Consider the following 12425-nt stretch of genomic DNA (forward strand, 5'->3'; position numbering starts at 1 on the left):
GCTGATGGATTCTGGAGCTAAACCGCTGTCAGGCGTCATCATGTTGGCTCCTTTGGTGGGTTTGGTGGGTCCCGCCCACTGGTACATGACGTTGATAACTTCAACTCTCGGATTTCAGCTATATTGCCCTTATCCGTTGCAGGTGTTGTTCTTGTGTGGGCCCTATCCCCACTTGATCTTCCAAATCCTCGAATCTCGACCGTTGTAATGGGGGATAAGTGTCCTTTTACCACAGTCAAGTGATCCGAGTGTCTGGATCAGAAGGAATATATCATATAAAGGAGTACAGTTTTTAAGGATAAGAAAGAATATATCGCAATGGACGGTCTAGATTGATAATGTGATGAAACGTATGTAAGGAAAAGAAGTGATGGTCTAGCGGCGATGGTGGATCTCAGTTGTACTGTGCATGTAATAATTACGAGGTCATTATCTTCGGACTTCGGAGGTAGTTAAAAACTCGTACCATCAATGAAGGATTTGGCAATGAAACCCCTGAGACAATGACTAATTGCAAAGAAGTCCAGCAGTATTTTATGAGAGTGACGATGAGATCGCTCACGTCGGTTAAATCATGGTTTTCAAAACCGGATCGGACCGGCGGTCGGACCGGAGAACAGGGAACCGCTTCGCTTTACTCAGAACTGTTATTTTGCCAAAAACCATTGATTTGATCAATAAACTGCTGACCCGAGAAATCGAATTGTTCAAACCGTCTAATGATTTTGACCATTTTTTATTTTTTTAATTTTTTTTATCAGAATAGGCTATCTATTCAATTCGAACGGTTGGACCATTCGACCTATAAACCAGACCCCTGACCAGTTCCGGTTCAGTTTTAAAATCCTTGGGTTAAACCCTGAGATCCCAACGTGTCCATCACTCAAGGCTTCAAATATAGAAAGTGTTTATGGTTTGGGTCAGATACCGTATAGTTTCATGTAGGGTTAAATTATCATACCGGAAAGACGTGATACAGGAAAAGTTTACAGCCAATGAACTGGTATAACAAACGAAGTGACTAATCAGGTGATATTCATCAAATTCATAAGGGTACTTTTAGTAATACCATGTCTATGTCTAGATTTCGGATTTATTGGGTTTGACTATCATTACAGAAAGATATAATATTAGAAAAACTTACAACTAATCAATCATTATCATAAAAGATCAATAGGTGGCCAAAAACAACCAAGGCCCTTTTTGTGTTTTCTGGAAAATAAGAGGATAAAATTGGCAACTTTTTTATAAATTGTGAGTTTTATGGTAAAATTCTTTGAGAGAATGACTATTGAGCACACTCTAAGAATTCTTAGCCCCATCATATAGTTGGGGTAGGTGCCAAATCAGACTTGATGCTAATTCACGGACAGGTAGTAGTGTTTAAGGGTGAAGATATTTATTATTTTGAATTGTATAGAATTGCAACGGAGTTCAGAATTTTGTTGTTAACTATAATGTACTTTTGAAGTTTTTTTTTAAGAGTGTACAGTAAGATAACTTTTCCCCATGGGAAGATGACAAAACATAATAGGACAAATTTACTCATTCTAATTAATGAATGGCATTTTATGGATAAAACGATTATTATATAACTTAATAGTAAATTCACTTATTAGGTAAATGGCTTCCGGGAATGGGCCTAGTTATAAGGCCGACTAGGCAACGCATCTCATTGTAATAAATCTCCTTTTTGATAAGTGTGTTAAAATAACAGGAGAATAGATAATTCTCTAGTACAACACTGTTTGGATTTGTTTATCAAATCCATCTCTCTCTAACAAAAACATTTGACCATGACATTCATTGCAGAGATAGCATTAATTCCAACAATATTAAATGGGGAGCAGGGATATAGATGTAAACTACCAAAAGAATCAGAAAAATAAAATAGTGTGGAGGCAAAGTCTTCTCAATCTTATCCTACATTAAAGCGTGGAACCTGCCAAAATTAAGAAAGCAGGGATGTTGAACCTTTAGTATGTGTTTGGTTTGAAGGAAAAAGGTAAGGATACCTATTTCCTTCAAACTAAACACTGCTTTTAGGGTAAAAGTGATTCTTAGTTTAAAAGTTCGATGAGAAAGAACACATTCTATTAGAGAATAAAAACCTATTCAGGGGACTCTCTTAACAACTTAACCTTTTAGGTTGAATGGTTATTTGAAATGGTATTAAAGTTTATTTGACTAAGTGGTCTAGTGTTTGATCCTCATTATCCTCATTAGGCTCTTGGGTGAGGGGACGTGTTAGAAAATAAAAACCTATTCAGGGACCTGAACTAACAACTTAGGCTTTTGGGTTGAAGGTTCTTTGAGACATTCTATGAAAAATGAAATTCTTTTATGCTTTTTAAGTCTTCAAAGATAGAAATCAGATTTGGTCCTCAAAGAATCGTTCTTACAGTCCCTTTCAGTTGTGCATTGCGAATATCTCCCCGTGAATAAAAATATATACAAGTACAGAAATGTTCCTAATGTATAGCTGAAGAAGGCTGTGAGAAAAGTTTGAGGACGATTTTGTGAGGACCAAATCCGAATTCTCAATGATAAAGGTTCTAGGCTTCTAGCTTGCCACTAGTCTCCAACATTCCCTTAGTTCAGGCTTAACTCTCCAAAGAAAAAAAATTCTGATCTAAAGAATGTACAAAGCTGCAAGACCTATATAAGAATCCATGTCAAAGAAAAATTCAACCAAGTCCTTGCAACAAAACCAAATAATATTCACAGTTCATACTTCAGAAATCCAGCATTGCTAATGTAACATTGCAAATAAAAATCATAGAAGAATAGATAATAATAAAAAATGTATGTATTATCATATTTTATTTCTATTTTTATTTTTATTTTCCATTATTTCAAATTAACATTTCAGTTATTTAATTTGTTTGCTTTTAGGTGCCATTTGTCTTTCGGTAAATGGAGGGGAAGTTTGTTAAACTGATTGTGGTTCCCATTGACCGACAATCCCATGTTTGTTTTCTCTTTCCTATAGGTATCTAATGGGACAAAATGCCCCATCTAATAATGACATTTTATGGAAGGTCATTGTTTAATTTACCTCAGAAACATATCAAAATAACATAGATAAGTGCACTGGTGTAATGGTAAAATCTCCAGCTGACAAGCATGAGAATGTGGGCCCAAGTCTCATAGTAACTTCTTATGAGAAAGAAAAGTAAAGGCTAGATGTGGATCCGGCCCACCTTCTCATCAATATCAATAACATTCTTGATTTGCTACCCACATGACACTAACCACACATGGGGAATAACTCTGTTCTCATTCATTTGAATGTGTTCCCAATGCATGCCTGTAGCCTATTAGTGAGTGGATCTGAACTTTTCAATACCTCAAATAGTTGAGATCAACATTAAGTAACATCTCCTCATGAATTTAACATGCATATACAAAAGATATTCATTATGTGCAATTAGATGTTGTGCTCTTACAGTTTTTGCTTTCGAGAGATCCAGGCTCTGAGCAATGACCTTATTTGGATGGGATAGAATGATAAGTTGTCCATTGTATGTAAATATTTGTGTGGGTATAATACTTAAACCTCCCCTAATATTTCACCTAAATACTAAAACATCCCATCACTTTTTAAATTGGACTTAGACCTCCCTCTTGGATGACATCAGCAAACAAAAACCTCCCATTCCTTAATTCTTCATCCATATCTATTAGAACATGACATCATATGTGGTTTAAGGCCCTATTTAGTTCGCAAGAATAGGGGTTTGGAATCGGAATCGGAATGGGCTATTCCAATTCCAACTGTTTGGTTGAGCAGAATTGGAATCCCATTCCCATTAATGTTGGAATGGCATTCCCCCATTTGAGGGAATGGTCATTCCTTGCCCCTCCCTTGGGAATGAAATCTCATTCCTGTTGATTCCAATTCTCATTTTCATTCTTGTTTGAACCAAACAGACTATGGGAATAAACCATTATGATTCCGATTTTAAATGATTTCGATTTCAATTTCAATTCTGATTCTGACTGCGAACCAAACGGACCTAAGTTTTTTAAAAATCCCAATTTTATCCATCATTATCTCTTTGCTTAGTTTTTTAAAAATCCTTATATAGAAAAAGAAATCTTGAACAAATTCATTTATTTTTAAGTTTTTTCTCTTTTTTCTTTTTATTTGATTGACTTTTGTGTTAATTCAATCATGGATAGAGTGTAGCATGTATGGTTAAAATAAAAAATTCTTTTCATAAAATTGCAATATCTTTCTACAGAATAAAAAAAAAGCAAATAAAAAGAATTTATGGAAGAAAGTTTCAAGTGAAGATTTAACAAAATAAGTTCAGAAAAATAGTTGTTTACCCTTTTGTGAGGAAATTAAGATCACCTATTGTTAATTGCCATTGAAGAAACCCACTTTTTAGTTAACTAGTAAGTGTGCATGTGCTTTGCATGTGGTAACTCTAGATGATGATAATGATAGTAATAATGAATCCAAAAATCTCTATAAATACGTATTTTTATTTTTTGTTTTATATGCTTTTTGCTTTTTATTATTAGTCATATGCATATGCAAAATCTAAATCTGATTACATAAACACCTCATCTAAATATATGATAATCAGATTGAGTTGTGATTTGTGAAGTTTCAAGTACCATTAATAGGTCTACTTGCTTGGTTAGATTCTTCTTTTTATAATATTTTATCCTTTTGCGTTTTTTTTTCTGTTCATTTATCAAAAAATGTATGATTTAAAATGAAGGAATTGAATGAGGTGAAAAGTAGTAGTTTAATTTACAATTTAAACCTCACAATTAAATAGAGGTTAAATTCAAAAATGAGTATTTTAGTCAAAAGAAAGTTCCACAATCTTATTTATATTTTTAATAGTAGTGTAAATATAGAATTATAGATGTGTTCAATTTTTTTTTATATATTTTCTTTATATTTCTATGTAAAAATAATTTCGTTATGTCACACTCACTTTTTGTTTAATATGTTAATTAATTAATGTTATACATGTGCTTGAATGTTTTTTTTTTGCAACATTTATGTATTTTTTCATTTTTGTATTTTTATATTAGTTTTTATTATTTATTTATGACATTAAATGTTAATACATTTGACCCAAAAGTTGAACTATTGATCTTTGCCAAATAGTAAAATAATTTTATTTTTGGTTAGTTCTAAAGTATGTATTTCATTTTCATTATTAATAAAAATAATCCTTTTTATTACACTTATTTTTTAATTTGATTAATAAAAGTATCATAAATGTGTCTAGTTGTTTCTACATTTTTGTAATTTTCTATATTCATTTCTATTTTAAAAATTTTATTACCTAACTATGACTTCATAGGTTTATCAATTTGATTCGAATGGTTGAATTGCTTAGCCATCACTTGGATAAAGAATGTTTTTGTTTTTTAGACAATTTTAAAATATATGGGTTTATATTGTTAAAAATATTGACATAGATCTAATTAATAAATTTATTGGTGAAAAATAGCTTAAATATAGGATTTAATAAGAGAAAATGAGAGTTAATACCTTCAAGTATAAGGCTTAATGAAAGGGGATTAAATGAGGTGGAATGTAATAATTGAAGTTATATTTTCAACCCTTACGATTAGAGATGTAATAAATAAACAAATATGGGCATTTTAGTAGCCATCAAAAGTTGGCATTAAATCTGTAATAAAATGACTTTCATACCCTTATTCAAACAAAGAAATAGAGGGTAATTTTAGTCTAAAAAAACTTCCACTCTGCATCCGCACTTTTATATATAGTATAGATATTTTTTCTTTTGTTCATTTATAAAAAATGTAAGATTTAAATATAGGGAATTGAATGACGTGAAAGTAGTAGTTCAATTTACAATTTAAACCTTACAATTAAATAGAGATTAAATTCAAAAATGATATTTTAGTCAATATTTCAAAATTCTGACCAGATCGAATGGTCGAACCTTTTTGGCCGGGGAACTAGTCAGGCCACTAGTTTTGTTTTGGCCCTGAACCACTATTTTACAAAAAAAAAAAAAAAACGTTGAAATGGTCAGAGAATTGCTGATCTAAATAGTTTAACCGTTAAAATGTTCAACCCAATTAACGGTTCTTGGGTTGCTTTCAAACCTTGTTTGATTATTCCCTATGGCTAAAATTAGTTAGGGTTTTTAGTTATTCTATTTTGATTTTGAGTTTTCTCATTTATGTGATTCTTTTTAAGTTGTAACAAAAAAAAATTGCAACTCCAACAAAGAAATTGAAAAATTGATGCAAGAGATGAGAGATCAAACACCAATCTTATATTAAAATATGGATACGCCAATGAATCAAATGATCTAGGATTTGAGAGAGATTTAGAGAGATGAGAGAGATGTAAGAAGAGGGCAAGCAGTATTGTAGCGATGGTTGAACCGCTGACTCGGAAACCGGAAGCCAAAGCGATTCCGTTTTTGGGTCAATTTTTAAAACATTGATTTTAGTTAAAAGAAAATTCCACAATCGTATTTATATTTTTAATAGAAGTGTAAATATAGAATTATAGACGTGGTCAATTTTTTTTCTACAATTGTTTTATATTTCTGTGTAAAACTAATTTCAATATGTCACACATACTTTTTATTTAATATGATAATTAATTAATATTATACATGTGCCTGAATTTTTTTGCAACATTTATATATAATTTTATTTTTGTATTTTTATATTTTATTAATTTTTATTATTTATTTATGACATTAAATGTTAATACATTTGACCCAAAGGTTGAACTTTTAATCTTTGCCAAATAGTAAAATAATTTCATTTTTGGTCAGTTCTAAAGTATGCATTTCATTTTCATTATCAATAAAAATAATTCTTTTTGTTACACATTTTTTTAATTTGATTAATAAAAGAATCATAAATGTGTATAATTTTTTATATTTATTTCTATTTTAAAAAAATTATTACCTAATTATGACTTCATAGGTTTATCAATTTGATTCTAATGGTTGAATTGCTTAGCCACCACTTGGATAAAGAATGTTCTTGTTTTTTTTAGCCAATTTTAGAATATATGAATTTGTATTGTTAAAAATATGAGATAGATCTAATTACTACCATTTATTGGTGAAAAATAACTTAAATATAGAATTTAATAAAAGAAAATGAGAGTTAATACCTTTAAGTATAAGGCTTAATGAGAGGAGATTAAATAAGGTGAAAAGTAATAACTGAAGTTACATTTTCAACCCTTACAATTAGAGATAGATTAAATACACAAATATAGTCATTATAGTAGCCAATAAAGCTAATAAAGTGAATTTTATACTCTTTTTGAAACAAAAAAAATAAAGGGTAGTTTTAGTCCAAAAAAAGTTTCGCACTACATTCACACTTTTATATACAGTATAGATTTAGATAAAAAAAGTGCAAGAATCCATCACCCAACTCTCCACCTCCCTCAAAAATGTCAAAAAATGAATGTTCAGCAACCTTTCCATAAGAGGTAAACACATTAATTGAGTATTCTCATTGATGCAATCATTGTCTACACAATGGAAATAGGTTGGTGTAATACAAGAGTTCTTGCTCCACCACGGCAGTCAAGTTTTTACAAATCTAAATGTTGAATGGGTTTTCTCACTTTAAATTAATTATAAAAAAATTAACCAATCAAATCCCAAGTTTAATTTGGGGTATATAATATTAGTCCCTTTTTTTCGTCAAATATAACTATTTATAAATGTGAGAGCTAGGAGAGGCCTAAGTCTAATTTGAAAAATGAGGGAATGTTTTAGTATTTATGTGAAATATGAGAAGAGGTTTAAATCCCTAATTTTTTTCCTACATTAAATCCTCTACCAAATCAGGTATCTACTTTATATAGTGTGATGGATATAACAAAAATATATGGTAGGAAAAAATTGAAAGTTGAGTGTTCTAAAGTGGAGCTAGACATGAAAAGGTGAGTGCCTTGCCTTATTGTATAAAGATAGTGTGTTGCCTTAAATATTGAAAGTTGAGTTTTCTAAAGTGGAGCTTGACATTAAAAGTTGGCTTAAAAAAAAAAAAAGAATAAAAGAATAAAAAACGTAGAAGACAACAGAGCAATTATCACCAACAGAGTGGAATCTCTGTGGTGGGGCCCACTTTACTAAAATGCACTCAGGTGGGTGGAAGGCAAAGCAACAACAACAACTGGCAGGATCTTAAAAGTAGAAAAGAGAGTAATTTAAAGACAATAAACAACTCAGCTGTCAAAATGCAATAAACAATTGGAGTAGGAGTGTCAATTGGACTAGATTTGGTCCAATTGGATCCAGTCTAATGTAAATCAATTATAAATGGGCCGGTTCAATTGAATGTCTGGACCGTACAATCTGTTCAAATTTGTTTTTGTTTAGATTGGTTTTTACTTTTTATCCAAATCCAGTCCATTGACACCTATTTTCTTATTTTATATCAGTGGGTCAGATATTGGCCCAATCCAACCTAATCCAATATAAATTTATCATAGATGGATAAGATCCAATTTAATCTAATAAATACTTTGGACCATTAAGTCTGGATTGGTCCAATTCAATATATCTTGTTGGTCTGTCCAATCTATCCAAAATAATTTTGGTTTGTATGGATCCAATCCAAAATTGATCCATTAACACCCTTAAATTGGAGGGCTGAAGTGCCAAAGAATACCACTGCTTATATGGTATACCGTATTCAGTATGCATTCTATGTTAGACACATGTTTATCTATCTTTTATTTCAATAGAATAATTATATTAATTCTAAAAAATAAGGAATAGTTACCTGCACTTTCAAAACGTATCCATTTCAATTGAGAAATGACCCATATTAAGTCCAAACTTACGTAAATGCAAGTGTGTGGATATGTGTATAATAAATAATGTAATATGTAATGTTTACAAAATTTAAATTATAATGAAATTTTTTCAATCATATATTAATATATTATGATAATTTATATATTAAATTATTTAATTTAATCAATAAAGGTAATATAAGTTTTAAATCATATATTATCATTATTGAAAATCAAGTTTTTGAAGGACCCTGGAATCAACCTTAGAACCATCAAGGCCAGAACCAACCTTAGAACCGATTTTCACAAGATAAGCTCCAGTACCAAAAACTTGGAACCAACCTCTATAGGATACGTTCTAGGTTCTACCATAAAACCAAACCAAACCGGCCCATACTCATACCTACCCCTTAATACAATATAATATATATCCACTCACATTGAGTTTTCTACTTATCTTGCCTAGAGGCTGAATTCATTCAATTGCATGATCACATCTCAACATAGAGACCAAATACCATTAGGCGTAATATATCAGTATTTGGTCGATCTATTCATAATAGAGGCATGTTTTGCGTTAGGGTTAGGGTTGAAAAATATGAACCCTAACCTAGCTTCAGGTCGGGTCAAGGTTGAGGCCTTGGGTAGTTGGTTAACACAATCTAATCAACCCAACTTATTTCATATTTGCTTGAATAAATATAATATAGATATACATGTACAGATGTATATATTAAGGGTCCATTTGATTTACAATTGGAATCAAAATTGAAATCCTTCAGAATTGGAATTAAAATGGTATATTCCCATAATTTGTTTGGTTCAAACAGGAATCAGAATCAATTGGAATGGGATTTCATTTCCAAGGGAGGGGGAGGGAATGGGGTTCCGATTCCATCCAATCAAACAGTTGAAACCGGAAATGGCCCATTCTGATTCCAATTCCACACCCCTATTCCTGCAAACCAAACGGGACTCAAGAGTGACCCTAAGGCAACTCAAAAGAATCAATGGTCCAGATTGTCCATCCACTACACTATAGGCAATTTGAACCTAACTGTACATTGTTAAACCGGTGGACAAAAAAACCACAATAACTCTACACCCACAGACCTAACTTATCAATCAAGTAGTCCAGAACAAATAGACGCTCACAAATAATCTCAACTAGGGGTGAGCGTGGGTTGGTTCAATCTAGTTCTAAGGCAAAACCTAAAACCTACCCTGTTAAGATCAATTCTAAGGTCTACCCATGAAACCTATTCTTTCTTTATCAACCCCCAAAGGAACATGCTCTTTAACTTTATTTTCAATAATAATAATAATAATATTGTTTAAAACTTATATTTCCTTTATCGATTAAATCAATTAATTTAATTTGTAGATTATCAAAATATATTAATATATAATTCAAAACATGGTTTTCAAAACCGAATCGGACCGGATGGGTCGGACCAGAAAAAGGGAATCAGTTAGGTGACCGGTTTTGTTTTACCCCAGAATCATTATTTTGCCAAAAATCATTGATTTGGTCAGCAAACCGTTGACCCAGGCAGTCAAACCATTTGAACCGTCCAACGGTTTTTGCCGTTTTTTATTTTTTTTTTAATTTTTATATTTTTGTCAAAACGGGCCATCTGTTTGGTTCAAACGGTTGGACCGTTCAACCTAGGAACCGAACCCCTGACCGGTTCAGTCTTAAAAGCTTGATTCAAAACTTATCATTATAATATAAATTTAGTAAACATTACCTTTTACATTACTTATTATATACATTCAAATATTAAATTGAAGAAAAATGATTAAATCACTTAAATGACTCAATGGTCAAGTGTGAGTGTGAGACCATGCATGCATAGCCTTTGTAACCATGAGTGCTTTGGTTTAAATCTTTACATTTTCAAAGCATTTTTGAATTTATTTTAAGTCAAATTCAGTTCTAAGCTCAGTTCCCCAAGCCCGTTCGGTTAGAATAAACCCCTAGAACCCCCTAAGTGGGGATCGATTCCTAGAATGTAGAATCAGATCCTACCTAATAACAAATAAGATAGGGTTGATTCAAGACTAATTTGAGGTCGTTCCATTTGGTTCTAGGTAAAACCTACTCATTTGTTCACCCTAATCTCAACCATCTGATCTATTGTCAATCAACATATCAAAATACTTGCAAGTTGCAACCTCATTTTTCTTAAAATCATCTAATTGACCATAAAAATTCTCACACGAGAGGTTAGGGGTAAAGTCTAATCATTTTTCTTAAAATCATCTAATTGCACTGTAGCAAAAATAACTATTCACCCGTACGTCCCCACTTAATTTCTGATTGTGAAATGGACAACCATTGTTTCCTTGGTTCTAAGAACGTGGTCAATTCAAATATATTCTTTTCTTAATTTAATTCCATTCGATTTCTTGAGAGGTCCTATTAAAATATATTTACTACAAAGAAAGAAATAGGTACAGATGCATATCAACCACAAAATGTTTTAAATGAAGTACAACCAACTTGGGCTCTTGTTTTTAGGCTTGGAGTGGGCACAAATAACTTAAATAAAACAATGACACAACCAACAGACTCACTACTATAATCTTTCCAATAAAATATTACATGTAGCAAGAAGAGTGATCCAATAAAACCAAAAAGATAAAGACATGGATTTTGGAAGCCTTAAACTTTGAACCAAGTTTTCTTTCATAACTTAATTATTAAATTAGGTAGTACGGAGTCATTATTCTATTAAACTTAACTGAGTGGACAGTCCAATGGCCAATTCAGTCAATCCCATGAATCTAACAAGGAAACTCAACATTTTCATGTTTTATATAAAGAACATGTAAAACAATGTTTTAACCTTAAACTTAACTGAGTGGACAGTCCAATCGCCAATTCAGTCAATCCCATGAATCTAACAAGGAAACTCAACATTTTCATGTTTTATATAAAGAACATGTAAAACAATGTTTTAACCTTAATCATAGAAAGCCGGATTAGATCTCAGGTTTCTATATATGGAGGGACACTGAGTGACTATCTCTGATACTGGATTATTGGCAAATTTAGGCTTTATTTGGAAGTGATGTAGATTAAGAAGCGTATAATTATGATTTATATAAAATTCTATTCTGGTTTTATTTTGCGTGCGTTTGGATGGAGTGGAGTTTTATGTTAATAATCGATGTAAAATCTCATCAAGCATAAGGTTTTATATCGATAATCAATGCAAAAATTACATTAATTTTATTGATGTAAAACTTTACACTCTTCCACCCATTGCATTTTTCAAAAATCAACCATCAGTTTTACGGTTTAGTGTAAAATGTTATCAATGTATTTTTACACCGATGACGTTTTACACTGATTCCAAACACAGCCTTATGGAAAGTTAAATAATTAAAAAGTTTGCAGTTGCATGATGAGTCCATCTATTTGAAGAATCTCATGGTCTACCATAATGAGCAGTTTAATTCCAAACAGGATCTCCTGAAAACAAAAGTTCTGCATACACTTTGAAAGCATAGGCATCTAGTTGCACATTGGGAATATCTCTCCATAAATCCAATATGAAGTTGGACGCCATGTGCGCAGGGTTTTTGCTTTCAGGAGATCGGTGCTCATTTCATTCCAGGTTAGTCTCAT

Source organism: Nelumbo nucifera, chromosome 2, assembly GCF_055504915.1.
Source record: "Nelumbo nucifera cultivar China Antique chromosome 2, China Antique-T2T, whole genome shotgun sequence".
NCBI classification, from domain to species: Eukaryota; Viridiplantae; Streptophyta; class Magnoliopsida; order Proteales; family Nelumbonaceae; genus Nelumbo; species Nelumbo nucifera.